Below are 14,932 nucleotides of genomic sequence, written 5' to 3' on the forward strand. Positions count from 1 at the left end.
TCAAGTTTCCCCACTTGAATTATCGCTAAGTGCTTGTTTCAAGTGAGTTGAAGTCTAGGGAAGGGGGTGGTCTTGGAGGCCAGAGAAAGTTAAAAGCAGTCTTGGCCTCAGGGCCTACCATCCCAGCAATGTGACCAGTCAGCCTCTGGCTCAGGGGTGACAGCTGATGGGCCTGAGGGTGGTCATGAGGGTGGGACAGCTTGTGCCAGTGATGTACAAAGGTCAGGATGGTGGGAGCCATATACTCCAAGTGTAGGCAATGCGAGGGGTGTGTGTAGACAATTTTAAAACAGTAACAGAATAAAGTCTATCTGCCTTTTATTCTTGCCATGTGCTGGCAGTTCTAAACTCTGTCAGTGATAAAATACTTTACTCTGAAAGTCTTTTATTGGTTGAAGTTTTAAATAATTGTTTCAGTTACTGTTGAATTTTTTGTAATAAGTAAAATAAGCTTCAAATTAGTACATTTTACTGCATATTCATTAATAAATGTTTTGTTCTACTGAACAAAATTCTTGGGCTTCCCCTTGGCTTAAAGCTCAACATTCAGAAAACAAAGATCATAACATCCGGTCCCATCGCTTCATAGCAAGTAGATGGAGAAACAGTGGAAACAGTGGCTGCCTATTTTTTTGGGCTCCAAAATCACTGCAGATGGTGACTGCAGCCATGAAATTAAAAGACACTTACTCCTTGGAAGAAAAGTTATGACCAACCTAGACAGCATATTAAAAAGCAGAGACATTACTTTGCCAACAAAGGTCCTTCTAGTCAAGGCTATGGTTTTTCCAGTAGTCATGTATGGATGTGAGAGCTGGGCTATAAAGAAAGCTGAGTGCCGAAGAACTGATGCTTTTGAACTATAATGTTGAGGAAGACTCTTGAGAGCCCCTTGGACTGCAAGGAGATCCAACCAGTCCCTCCTAAAGGAAATCAGTCCTGAATGTTCACTGGAAGGACTGATGCTGAAGCTGAAACTCCAATACTTTGGCCACCCGATGCGAAGAGCTGACTCATTTGAAAAGACCCTGATGGTGGGAACGATTGAAGGCAGGAGAAAAGGGGACGATAGAGGATGAGATGGTTGGATGGCATCACTGACTCAATGGACATGAGTTTGAGTAAACTCCAGGAGCTGGTGATGGACAGGAAGGCCTGGCGTGCTGCAGTCCATGGGGTTGCAAACAGTCGGACCCAACTGAGTGACTGAACTGAACCGAACTGCAGCTCAGTTGGTAAAAGAATCCACCTGCAATGCGGGAGACCTGGGTTCGATCCCTGGGTTGGAAAGACCCCCTGGAGAAGGGAAAGGCTACCCACTCCAGTATTCTGGCCTGGAGAATTCCATGGACTGTATAGTCCACGGGGTCATAGAGAGTAGGACACGACCGAGCGACTCTCACTTTCACTCAGAGAATTCCCTGTTACACATACCCGCCAAGCTTCCAGCATGGTTTCCTTTGTCATTCCTAACTGGCTCGCCTCATAGCTAGTCCTGATGGCACGTAATCCTGTATTTAAACAGTGGCTTCTGAATCAGCAGGGCTTCCCTAGTAGCTCAGACCGTATAGAATCTGCCTGCAACGCAGGAGACCAGGTTCAGTGCTTGGGGTGGGAAGGTCCCCTGGAGAAGGGAATGGCAACCCACTCCAGTTTTCTTGCCTGGAGAATCCCAAGGACAGAGGAGCCTGGCAGCCTGCAGTCCATGGGGTCACAGAGTCAGACACGACTGAGGAACTAACCCTACTACTACTCTGAATCAGCAAGAACAGCACAGTGACTGTAAAGACAAAGCAGGGGAACTTGATGACTCCCGATTCTGCCACTCTGTGTAACAGCTTGGAGGTTTTATTTGTGAAACTAGAGCCAAGTAGGAGGTGTAACTGGCTTCCCAGATGGTACTAGTAGTAAATAGCATAATGCAGGAGATGCAAGATAGGTGGGTTCGATCCCTGGGTCAGGAAGATCCCCTAGAAGAGGAAATGGCAACCCACTCCAGTATTCTTGCTTGGAGAGTCCCATGGACAGAGGAGCCTGGCTGGTTACAGGTCATGGCGTTGCAAAGAGTTGGACACAACTGAAGTGACTTAGCACGCTCGCACACGAAGGTGTAATATTTTTGTTTGATAAATGCAAATGTTACTTCATTACGAATGCATTCATTTCATTTCATGATCCTTTCCGTGTAATCACAGAGAGGAGGGAAGTGTTAAAGAATGGTCCACCATGAGTCAAATGTGCTTAGTACATCACTGGTTTGTGCAGCTCTGTGGAGGGGGATCCAGCCAGTTTTCTATCCTGGGGACCTTGACCTCATAGGGAAGGCAGGGAAAGGGGTCAGCCTCGCTGGTAGAGGAATGGCCTCGGGACTTTTGCAGCCCAGCAGCAGGTCCTCCTCCCCCCACCTCAGGGTTATTCACCAGTGGATGAAGTTCCCTAGTGTAGCCTGCAGCCACTCCATTGCTCCAGGTGGGAGAGGTGTGGGCTGCAGCTTAGTCCTGAGCAAGCTCTGATAGGAAGTAGAGGCCCCAACCTCAGCCTGGAAGAACAATCTGGAAGTTGTCTAGAAAACTGACAGGTGCCCTCCAGCCTGGGCTTACATCTCCCATCTCTGTAGTGAGCGAAGGGGTACCAAATCTACCACCGTGTCCTAAGAATTATTTTGAGCTGAAAATATTTGAGAAACAACAGATGCAGGAAGAGGCTTTTCTCTGAACTTTCCCTTATCTGCCTAAAAGCAGAGCCTCCCAAAAGAATTCCAATGTCATAAATTCCCTCCTGGGAGTTTCACAAGCAGAGAAGATGGACTCCAGTCACCTGAGACAGGGACCAGAATTCACCTAAACAGATCTTATCACAATACTCTCACTTCTCCCATCCATTCTCCTAAGAGCCCATTTATCTTTCCTAAAAGCTGTTTGTTTTCCCCTAAGTGCTCTTTCTCCTCTTCCGCTGTTAAGATGGTATATAATATCTGATAACGGGTTAATATCCAAAGAACTCATACAACTCAATAGCAAAAAGAAAAAAAAAAGATCTAATTTAAAAATGGACAGAAGAACTGAGTAGACATTTTCCCAAAGGAGACATTACAGATGGCCAAAAGCTACACAAGAAGGTGCTTGGACATCATTGATCTTCAGGGAAATGCAAATACAAATCACAGTGAGATACCACTTCACACCTGTTAGAATGGCAGTCATGGGTACAAATGACTGATGCATGTTGTTGAATGTCAGAAATAGATGCAATATTGTAAAACCATTATCATTTTATTAAAAATAAATAATTTTTAAATAAAAGAAATATCAAGTGTTGGTGAGGATATGGAGAAAAGGGAATTCTCTACACTGTACTTGGGAATGTACATTGGTGCTCTCATAATGGAAAACAGTCTATAGGATCCTCACCAGGTTAAAAACAGAACTACCATATGATCCAGCAATTCCACATCTTGGCAAAGGAAATGAAAGTGAGAACTTGAACAGACAGCTATAGCCCTAGGTTTCCTGCAGTGTTATATACAAAAGCCCAGACATGATAATAACCTAAGTGTCTGTCAACGGATGAATGGATAAAGATGTGGTATATGTAAACACACCATGGAATATTATTTATCTATGAGACAGAAGAAAATCCTGCCATTTGTGACAGCAAGGATAGACCCTGAGGACATTATGCTAAATAAGATAACAAAAGAAAAATACAATATGATGTCACTTAAGTGTGGAATCTAAAGTTGAACTCCTAGAAACAGAGTAGAGTGGTGGTTGCTAGGGGCTGGGGCAGCAGGGTGGGGTGGTGGTGGAATGAGCAGATGATAGTCAGAGTACAAACTTCCATGCATAAGGTGAGTAAATACTGGGGATCTAATGTATAGTATGATGATTATAGTTAATAATGCTGTGTCATATACTGCAAAGAATGTTCAAACTACTATACAGTTGCATTCATTTCATATGCTAGCAAGGCAATGATCAAAATCTTTCAAGACAGCCTTCAAAAGTAAGTGAACTGAGAACTTCCAGATGTACAAGCTGGATTTAGAAAAGGCAGAGGAACCAGAGATCAAATTACCAACATCCACTGGATGATAGAAAAATCAAGAGAATTCAAAAAAAAATCTACTTCTGCTTCATTGACTACGCTAAAGCCTTTGACTATGTGGATCACAACAAACTGTGGAAAATTCTTAAAGAGATGGGAATACCAGACCACCGTACCTGCCTCCTGAAAATTCTGTACGCAGATCAAGAAGCCACAATTAAAACAAGACATGGAACAACGGACTGGTTCCAAATTGGGAAAGGAGTACATCAAGGCTGTATATTGTCACTTTCCTTATTTAACTTCTATGCAGAGTACATCATATGAAATGCTGAACCAGATGAAGCACAAGCTGGAATCAAGATTGCCAGGAGAAATATCAATAATCTCAGATATGCAGATGACTCCACCCTTATGCCAGAAAGTGAAGAGGAACTAAAGAGCCTCTTGATGAAAGTGAAAGAGTAGAGTGAAAAAATTGGCTTAAAACTCAACATTCAAAAAACTAAGATTGTGGCATCTGGTCCCATCACTTCATGGCAAACAGATGGGGAAACAATGGAAACAGTGACAGACTTATTTCTTGGGCTCCAAAATCACTGCAGATGGTGACTGCAGCCATGAAATTAAAAGACACTTGCTCCTTGGAAGAAAACTATGACAAACCTAGACTGCATGTTCAAAAGCAGAGACATTTCTTTGTCGACAAAGGTCCCTATAGTCAAAGCTATGGTTTTTCCAGTAGTTATGTATGGATGTGAGAGCTGGACCATAAAGAAGACTGAGCACCAAAGAACTGATGCTTTTGAACTGTGGTGCTGGAGAAAACTCCTGAGAGTCCCTTGGACTGCAAGGAGATCAAACCAGTCAACCCTAAAGGAAATCAGTCCTGACTATTCATTGGAAGGACTAATGCTGAAGCTGAGGCTCCAATACTTTGGCCAGCTGCTGTGAAGAAAGGAAAAGAACCTGGAAAAGAACTCATTGGAAAAGAACCTGGTGCTGGGAAAGACTGAAGGCAGGAGGAAAAGGGGAAGACAGAGAAAGAGACGGTTGGATGGCGTCACTAACTCAATGGACATGAATTTGAGCAAGCTCTGGGAGTTGATGATGGACAAGGAAGCCTGGCATGCTGCAGTCCATGGGACTGCAAAGAGTTGGACATGACTGAGCGACTGAACTGACTGAAGATGTGTTACCTAATTTAATCCTCCCAATAACTTTTTCTATATGTATACTTTTTTATACTGCATCTACACTGCAGTATACATGACTGCAAGAATTATGACTCCCAAGTCCCAGAGAGATGGTGACCACATCTTATCAGCATCAACATATAAAGGTTGCCTAATTTGCATATCTATCAGACCTACAGCCAAATGTGATGGGGTTGCAGAAGCAGCATTTATGCACTAATCCTGTCATGTTGTTGTTGTTGTTGTTCAGTCGCCCAGTTGTGTCTGAATCTTTGCAACCACATGACCTGCAGCCCGCCGGGCCTCCCTGTCCCTCAGCATCTCCCGGAGTGTGCCGAAGTTCATGTTCATTGCATTGGTGATGCTATCCAGGCATCTCATGCTCTGATGCCCTCTTCTCCTTCTGCCCTTGATCTTTCCCAGCATCAGGGACTTTTCCAAAGAGTCGTCTGTTTGCATCACATGACCAGAATACTGGAGCAGCATCAGTCCTCTCAGTGAACATTCAAGTTTGATCTCCCTTAAGATTGACTGGTTTGATCTCCTTGCTATCCAAGGGACTTTCAGGAGTCTTCTCCAGCACCACAGGTTGAAGACATCAGTTCTTTGGCATTCTGCCTTCTTTACGGTCCAGCTATCCTGTCAAGAGCCACACCTAAAAATTTAGTTAATTTGCATGTAGCCAATCATAGTGAAGAAATGAATGGCAATGCCCTTACGGAAACTGCGGTATGATGTACTTCATATAGTATTTATACTACAGTATATATTTTACATGTGAAATAATATTTTACATATAATGCACATGTAACATATCTCTAAATTATATGCTTATTATTTAAATATAATTATAGATACATTTGTTTATATGAATTTAAATATATCTATATATTAATTTAGGGCTTCCCTGGTGGCTCAGAGGGTAAAGGAGACTTGGGTTCGATCCCTGGGTCAGAAAGATCCCCTGGAGAAGGACATGCAACCCTCTCTAGCACTCTTGCCTGGAAAATTCCATGAACGGAGGAGCCTGGTAGGGTACAGTCCATGGGATCGCAAAGAGTCTAACACACCTGAGCAACTTCACAGGGATGCTGTAATTGCATTAAAAGAACCTAAAGCTTCCACTGTGCTATTGCTGTGCTGTGACTTGGAGGTTTGGATATATGAATTTATTCTTGTCATAGAGCTTCTAAGGGGTTTCCCAGGTGGCACTAGTGGTAAAGAACCCTCCTGCCAATGCAGGAGATGCAAAAGACTTGAGTTTGATCCCTGGGTCCAATCCCTGGGTCAGGAAGATCCCCTGGAGTAAGAAATGGCAACGTAATCCAGTACTCTTGCCTGGGAAATTCCATGGACAGCAGAGCCTGGCAGGCTAGAGTCCATGGGGCCTCAAAGAGTTGGACACGACTTCATGACAAACCCTTGGAATTTCCCAAGTGATAGCAGTGCCTTTTATTATTTGTAATAAGCTCCTTTGATTATACCTGAATTCATGTTAATGCAGTGGCTTTCTGGTCGCCAGAAAGGCCAAATATGTGATGAGGGGGTGGGAATTTCCCACTCCACCCACCTCATTTGGACCTCGAGGAAGGGGAAGGGGCCCTGGAAATCGGATTATACAGACTCTTACCCAGTGAGGTTCAGAGACCTTCCAAGCTGCTGGTAGGGTGGCACACCTGGAGGTGGGCTTGGAAGCGCCTATCTCATCCTCCATGTCTTGCTCTATACGTCTCTTCCCTCTGGTTGTTTGTTTGAGCCTGTAAAATAAACCTTAGTTCTGTGAGTCATTCTAGCTAATTATTGATCTTGGGAGTGGGGAGTTGTGGGAACCGAAGAATTTGTAGTCAGCCCAGCAGAAGTATGTATGCCCCAGGCACCCCATTTGCAACTGGCATCTGAAACAGGGTCAATCTTATGGGACTGAGCTCTTCAACTTGTAGGATGTGACACTCACCCCAGGTAGATAGTGTAAGATTGAGCTGAGTTGTTGGGCACCCAGGTGGTGGTAGAGAATTTGTTGTTAATGTGGGGAAAATCTCCACAAAGGAACCAATTACAAAAAGAGCGTTCCCCACTGCAGAGTATAAAGACCCAGAACTTTCTTACCACCATCCTCTATTTATCGGTAATATGCAAAAAAAAAAGTTTGAAATAAAAGGCAAATCTCTGGCAGGAGGCTCTGTGTATTACTATGAAGAGCTTCACAGGAGATCCAGTGCAGAATGGTATTCTAGACCCTCACCATTGTTGGTGAGAGAGACAGCATCTCTACCAGCAAGTTGATCACCACTGGCATCCACCTGGAGCTTAAGGCACCATGGTTCTTTTGCTCCAAAGGAATGTGTATGTGTGTAGTACGTATTAATAGAGACCTTTATCTGAAAAGATGGAATATTTCTACATGGAGTTCTTTTATGTTGAATAATCCTATAATATAACTCCTATAATATAACACACTCAGTGGTGTCTGACTCTTTGTGACCCCATGGACTGTAGACCACCAGGCTCCTCTGTCCATGGGATTTTCCCAGGCAAGAACACTAGAATGGGTTACCATTTCCTCCTCCATGGGATCTTCCTGCCCCAGGGATTGAACCTGAGTCTCCTGCATTGCAGGCAGATTCTTTACCATCTGAACTAAAGCAATAAAGAATCCTTTTATCTGAAAAGATGGAATAGTTCTATATGGGGAATCTTTGACGTTGCATAATCCTATAATAAATACGAAGATTTGGAAATGCTGTCCATCTTATCATGGGTTCTCTGAAAAAACAGAGCTTAATGCAAGGATTAAGGTGTTAACTGGGGAGGTGCAAGATCATGGTAGCAAGGGTACAGAAAAGATAAGGCTGGGAAAGGTGGAATAAAGAAGTTTTGGGTTACAAAGTTACTTTGAAGCCAGTGGAATTAGTATAATACATTCACTGAAGATGGACACAGTTTCATCCCGTGTCCATCATGAAAACAGAGGGACATCCCATCATGTCCATGGGATGTAGCTGGTTGATGGTGACCTTTCCCCCACAGGCCTCCTTACTCCATTTCTGAGTGTTTCTTAGAGGGGAAGGGCTGCCAGGGGCCCAACACAGCTCACTCACACCTCTACCTTCTGCTGCTTGTGGCCGCACCCCAGGGAGCCCAGCCAAGGCCCAATAGTTGAATTCACATCACCCAGTACCACCTATGGTGCACCAGGAACCCAGAAGTGAATCAGACCTTGTCTTTACTATTTGATTGCTAATAATAATAGCCACCCCTATTGCCATCGGTTACTATAGCACCAGTTTTGTGTCTGGCATATAAACAAACATACACACATTACACATGCATCTTGTTTAATTCTGACCACAACCTTGAAGATATACATCACTTTTCCATTTTGCAGATGGAGAAACTGAGGCTCAGGTGTGTTCTAGACCTTGCCCAAGAGCACCAAAGGGTTAAGAGGGGCCTGGGTTAGGTTCAAAACACGGTTTGAATTTCTATGAGGAGGTCAATCGAAGAACATGCCAGAGGGACGGTCTTTGTTCCTTAATCACCAGGTTTTCTCAATACGCTATAGGGTGCTATATGGCCAATGCACCGCAATGCACTTCAGCCTAAGGTTTCTGTGTGGCTCCCTGTCTGGCTACTTGTGTGTCCAGACGAGGGCTCACCCGGAACAGTGAAGCCCTCTTCCCCTTCCTCAGTGCAGCATGGCCTGAGAGCTCATGGGCTGGGCCTGGACCCCCAGAGATGGGGTATCGCTTGCACAGAGCTGTGGGGTCCTCTTGTCCTTTGCCCTCACTTTCCAGCCCTCTTCTCTGGTGAGGTGACCCTCCAGCATGCCTGAGCATCTGGCCACTCCTGAGAAATGAAACCCGCACCACCCTGGTCTGAGGCTGTTGTGGTGTGGTGTGAAAAGTGTCCCTTCGAAATTCTCATCATCAGGAAGTAGATGCCTGGGATACCACAGTCACTCCCTTTAAGGGAACAAGCAACCATTCTTGACAAGCTGAAATATTTTTTTAAGCTAAGAAGCTGCTGCTCTAAAGTTGCTAAAACTGAGTCAATATTTGGCTTCAATCCCCAGGACAAATAACAGTATAGAGAAAACTTTTAGAGTTGCAGGTGCTGTATAGACAAATGAATGCAGCCAATTGTATGTTTTGCACATGGGCAATGAATTGGATGTTTGAAGGTGTTATCTTTCATTTGTTTCTTTTTTTTTATCTCACAGCTAGGCTTGTGAGATCTTAGCTCCCCAACCAAAGATTGAAGCCTGGGCCACCGCAATGAAAACACTGAGTCCTAACCATTGGACCACCAGGGAATTCCCGTCTTTCACTTGACTGGAAGCAAAACAAGCATTTTAAATTCTTGCGTATATATAGCTATTTACTTATTTGGCTGCCATAGGTCTTAGTTGCAGCATGTGGGAGCTTTGATCTGATTGGCAACATACACACTCTTAGTGTGGCATGTGGGATCTAGTTCTGTGACCAGGGATCAAAGCCTGCATTGGGCCTTCCCTGGTGGCTCAGTGGTGAAGAATCCAGCTGCCAATGTGGGAGACACGGGTTCGAACCCTGATCCGGGAAGATCCCACGTGCTGCAGAACAACTCAGCCCCTGCACCACCACTTCTGAGCCTGTGCTCTCTATCCCCGGAGCCACAGCGAGTGAGTCCACGTGCCACAGCTACTGAAGCCCACGCAGCCTAGAGCCTGTGCTCAGCAACAAGAGAAGCCCCTGCAATGAGGGGCCCACGCACCACCACAGAGAGTAGCCCCTGCTCGCCACAACTAGAGAAAAGCCCTCGCAGCAAGGGAGATTCAGCACAGCTAAAAACAAACAAATAAAATTAAAACAAACAAACAAACCAACCCTGCATTGGAGCACAGAGTCTTAGCCACTGGACCACAGGGAAGTCCCCAAAAGGTGAATTTTTATAAAGCACAAAAAAGGGAATAGTGGCACAATGCAAATATGAGACTTGCAAATCCTTGATGATAAATGTTCCATAACAGGCTGTATTTTTGCTGTTGTTGAACACGTTTTTGCCAAATTTGCAATGCCCTGTGAATGCTTTCTGTGAAACAGGAGAGATTTCTCTCTGAGTAGGGAGGCTTTGTGGGTCTCCTTGGCCTCTCTTTGGCCCAGGATCCGCAGGTGTCTCAGACTTGAGCCTGTCAGGCTGTCCCTCTCTCAGGTGGATGACACACACAGTTAGAGCTGGCTTCATGGGTCTGAGGCCAGGGCTCAGGACCCTGCACTCAGAAGGGCACCAAGTTTGGTTTAATGCACTGTTATTGATCAGCATCTTGAAATTCTTCATAATTTTATCTTTGAATTTGTGTCTTGTAAGGAAAGTCCAGTGGGGTAATGGGGCCAGTGCCATGCACTCGGGGCCTCCTGCTCACACATGGTCTTGCATCCTGCCACCTTCCTGTCTCTTTGGAACGTGTTCTCATCCTCTGGTACACCTGGCTTCACCTGGCCTTCTCCCCACCCTGCTACCACTGGCCATCCTTCTCTAGACAGGCAGCAATGTGGTGCGTTCAGCAGGGTGACCTGGCCAGGGCAAGCCTTTTTCCCACTCCCATACAGATGCTGAGCATATCCTGGCTTGGAGGTTTGGGACATGGATGGGACTGTAGTCCTGTGGAAAGGTTAGATGCCTGACTTGACTCCCTGGAGCATCTACCTGGTGGCTGACAGGAGGAGTAACCTGGTCATCAGTGGATCCCAAATGGGTGTACCAAGTCTTGACACTTGCCTGTCCTACTGCTCATTTGTGAGGGGTCTGCACATCTGTGAGTATCCACATGCTGAAAGGAGTGTGACATTAATTAAATAAAAGGAGCATAGGATGGATTGAGAGAGAAATCGCAGAAAGAAGGAAAATGCTTTAGCTTTTCCCCTGCTTTCTGAGCAAAGGACCCTGCCATTTCATTTTGCACTGAGCCTGGTGGATTACATAGCCAATCATGTATGCAGGGTTGTGCTGGAGCCAGCTCTCACTGGCTGCCCACTCCACATCCAGTGATGTCATGTTAGAAACTTGAAAGGGCCCTGGTGATAATATTAACAAGACAGAAATCAGGCAAATGCTGCAAACCAGGACTGTTTTTTTTTTTTTTTTTAGAACTGGTTGTTAAACATTTACCAGTACACCATTGCACAGAGCACTCAATAACACTGGAAACTTCTTCCTCTTGTTATTTTTATCGGCTATGCTGGGCAGGCCCAAACTTCTAGGGGGACAGTGCAGAGCCACGGAAGGAAAGCTAGGGGCAAAAAATAAGTAAATAAATAACCAGCTTACTAAGTGCCCAGACCATTTCACCACCATTTCTGGGATGAGGAGACAAGTTCAGAGAGGTAATGGACTCACCCAAGACCACACAGCAGGACAGCTACTGAGCCCACATTGGGCCCAAGGCCCTAGCTCTTAGGAGAGGTTCTTTAGAGCCACATGTCCCCAGTGTCCAGCACAGGGTTCTGAACTTCAAGAATAAACTGAGATGAGGGGCTTAGGAGGAAAGGCAAGAGGGGAGTCAGAGAAGGACCCATAAGTCTCAAACCCTACACTTTTGTCCTCTTCCAGGATCCTCACAGCCTGAGGCAGAGGCCTAAATGAACGGGCAGCAGGACAGAATGTTCCAGCAGCCACTGACTAGATCAGAGGCACAAATATTTGCTAAGCCCAGAGGCCTCCCAGACACGCTGGCAGGGTTCAGGGAAGCAGGTATATGGAGGCTCTTCTTCTGGAGCCAGGGAATCCAGGAGAGGGAGAAGCCCCTCAGAGAGGTCCTCACTGATCCCATTTGCATTGTCACTCTTATATTTGAGTCCCTTACTCCCTCAAGTATGTCAAGCCCAACCACAAAGCACCTTCTCAGCCATGAGCAGAACAGGGAGATGACCCCCACTTTACAGATGAGAAAACTGAGGCCCACTGAGGGAAGAGAACATGCTCAAGGGCTGGGAAATGGTGGAGCTTAAAGTGGAGGTAGGATGGGAAAGCTCGCCCCCAATACCAACAGTCTCCTGCATCTGGTCTACTGCCCTCCTACTCAAGAAGTGCCCTTGAACCTCACTGGCCTGGAGTATTGTTTCCTAGTCTCTCATATCTGGCCAGAGCTCCTGTACCCTTGCTTCTTACAGCTCCCAAGGGTTACTCTCTCCCCTGGGGAACCTCCCCTCTCTTCTTACCTCCCAGGTCAGGGAGCCCTTCCTGCCTTACACCCTCAGCAAATCTTGACCCTCTTGCCCTACCTAGCTTGGACCTGGCCTCCAGTCCAGAAAGCCCTCCAGGAATGCTTGCTGCTCACAGAGCCCTTGCCCTCTCAGGAGTGAAAGCATGAGGGATCTGAGTCCTCATTAGTGGGAGTAAAACAGGGGCTTGGGGCCTACTTGCAACTCTGTTACCAACTCACAGCCTGATCTGGGGCTATCCTGCTTTCTCTGCGCCTCCTTTGCCTCATCTGGACTCAGTTTGCCTGCCCCACCAGGGCGCTCCGGGTGCGAAAACCTTGACTGTGGGCACAGGTCGCAGCTGCTAGAGTTCTTGTTGGCATCAGCACTGTCCAAGCCTTGGGCTCCATCCAGACCCACTGTTATCCAACCATACAGTGTATCACCTTCTGCCGCTCCTCCAGGGGTAGGAGGCCTGAGCCTAGCCCGAGAGCTCAGCTAGGGTGGGTGCTGGGCACACAGGCACTCTTGCTCTCCTCCACTGGCCCCAGTGAACCAGGCCCAGGCATGGAGCTGGGAGGGGCTGCAGATAGAGAAGTTGGAGGCCACCTTGAGTCTCAGACCCTGGCAGCTCTGCCCTTCAATCCTCCGGGGTATTAATGACTTTTCCCAGTCAAGAGCAAACTTTGTCTCCATGGCAGCAAGACTAGGAAGGACCCCTGGGAAATACTAGAAGTTTTTTCCCCTGGAGGCCAATTTTGGAAGGTCCAGATAAGTGCTCCCCATAATGCCTAGAATCAGAGACTGTCGTGGCAATGCATCCTATAGAAGCCTGCTTCCCACAGTACAGATGAGAAAACCGACACCTAAGCAGTTTCAGGGACTTGATACCACTGCAGGTAGCTGAAGCTCCAACACTTCGGCCACCTGATGCGAAGAGCTGACTCATTGGAAAAGACCCTGATGCTGCGAAAGATTGAAGGTGGGAGGAGAAGGGGGTGACAGAGGATGAGATGGTTGGATGGTATCACCGACTCAATGGACATGAGTTTGAGGAAGCTCCGGGAGATGGCGAAGGACAGGGAAGCCTGGCATGCTGCAGTCCATGGGGTCGCAAAGAGTCGGACACTGAGCGACTTAACAACAGCCACCACTGCAGGGGAGACGCTAGTACGTTCAGAAAGGCGGGACCTCGCCTTGAAGGTGCAAGCTCCAGCTTTTTACTTAGTTTTAACGCGAAGACTTGACTCATTGGAAAAGACTCTGATGCTGGGAGGGATTGGGGGCAGGAGGAGAAGGGGACGACAGAGGATGAGATGGCTGGATGGCATCACCGACTCGATGGACGTGAGTCTGAGTGAACTCCGGGAGTTGGTGATGGACAGGGAGGCCTGGCGTGCTGCGATTCATGGGGTCGCAAAGAGTCGGACACGACTGAGCGACTGAACTGAACTGAACGCTATTGTGAGTTGCTTTAGGGGCTCAGCTGCTCACAGTCACCCCTGGGCACCGCTTTAGGTCTTCAAACATCTAAGACTGAAACAAGACCAATCCACTGGAGCTCTGTTTCGAGGCTCTGGACTCTTGGGATCCCAAGGAGGACAGTCTCAGCGACCAGCGTGGGGGGGGTCCAGGGGGCGGGGCGCACCGGGGGCGGGGCCCAGGCGCCTATGACTCCGCCCCCGGTAAACTCCCGACTCGGTAAACAAGCCGCGGCGGCGCCTGGGGCTTCTCGTGCAAGCCCGGCGCCGAGTTACATCACGGTCCCCTGGAGTTTCAAGCCCCGGCCGCCTGGTCCCCGCGGCCCTCACCCGCCCGCCCGCCCGCCCGCCGCCTGTGTCCGAGGAGCGGAGAGTTGGCGAGGCATCTCCCTCCCCAGGCTCCTCAGAGCAGGAAGGCGTCCAGGTTTTCTCGGGCGGCCCCTGGGACTTCGTGGAAACCGATTCAGCTGGAGAGAAGGGCCACGGCGTGGCCGCACAGGAACTGCACCTCAGTTTCCCCACCTGTGAAACCAGGGGGCTGCGTGAGGGTTCTGTGCCATCCAACTAGGGGCAGGAGAGGTGCGCCCTGACCCCGGGGCGAGGGGCCGACCCCCGAAAGAAATGGCTGCGGCCAGAGCCGGGCTTTTTCCTTGAGCGGTGTAGCTCGCAAAAAGCCAGGTGTCCCAGAACGCAGACCCTCCCCTCCGAGGGGCCTGGATGACCGTGAGTCACACAGAACAAAAAGATGACTTTATAGTATCCTAGCATCTCCCCTCTCCCGATTTGCGGCGGGACAGCGACCCTCTGGGTAGAAGGAAGACCTGCCCGCCACCCCCACAGCGGGTTTGCGTTCTGAAAAAGGTGTTGCGGCGCAATAGCCACAGCTTGCACGTCGGAGCCTGAGTTGAGCCTCGGGCGCCGGAGGAGGCAGAGGGCCCCCGCCTCTGGCCTGCACTAGATGGGCCGGAACAGGCCTGGGGGGCCGCAGAAGGGACGCTGGCCCCATCGAGCCGGGTCCGGGGACACCACT

General features: G+C 47.8%; 1 pseudogene; it reads left to right on the forward strand.

Moving 5' to 3' along the window:
* The window catches only part of LOC120875329, an 83,504-nt pseudogene extending 69,034 nt beyond the window's left edge, over positions 1-14,470 (forward strand).
* Positions 14,471-14,932: the final 462 nt, after the last annotated feature.

Source organism: Oryx dammah, unplaced genomic scaffold (assembly GCF_014754425.2).
Source record: "Oryx dammah isolate SB20612 unplaced genomic scaffold, SCBI_Odam_1.1 HiC_scaffold_16, whole genome shotgun sequence".
NCBI lineage: Eukaryota > Metazoa > Chordata > Mammalia > Artiodactyla > Bovidae > Oryx > Oryx dammah.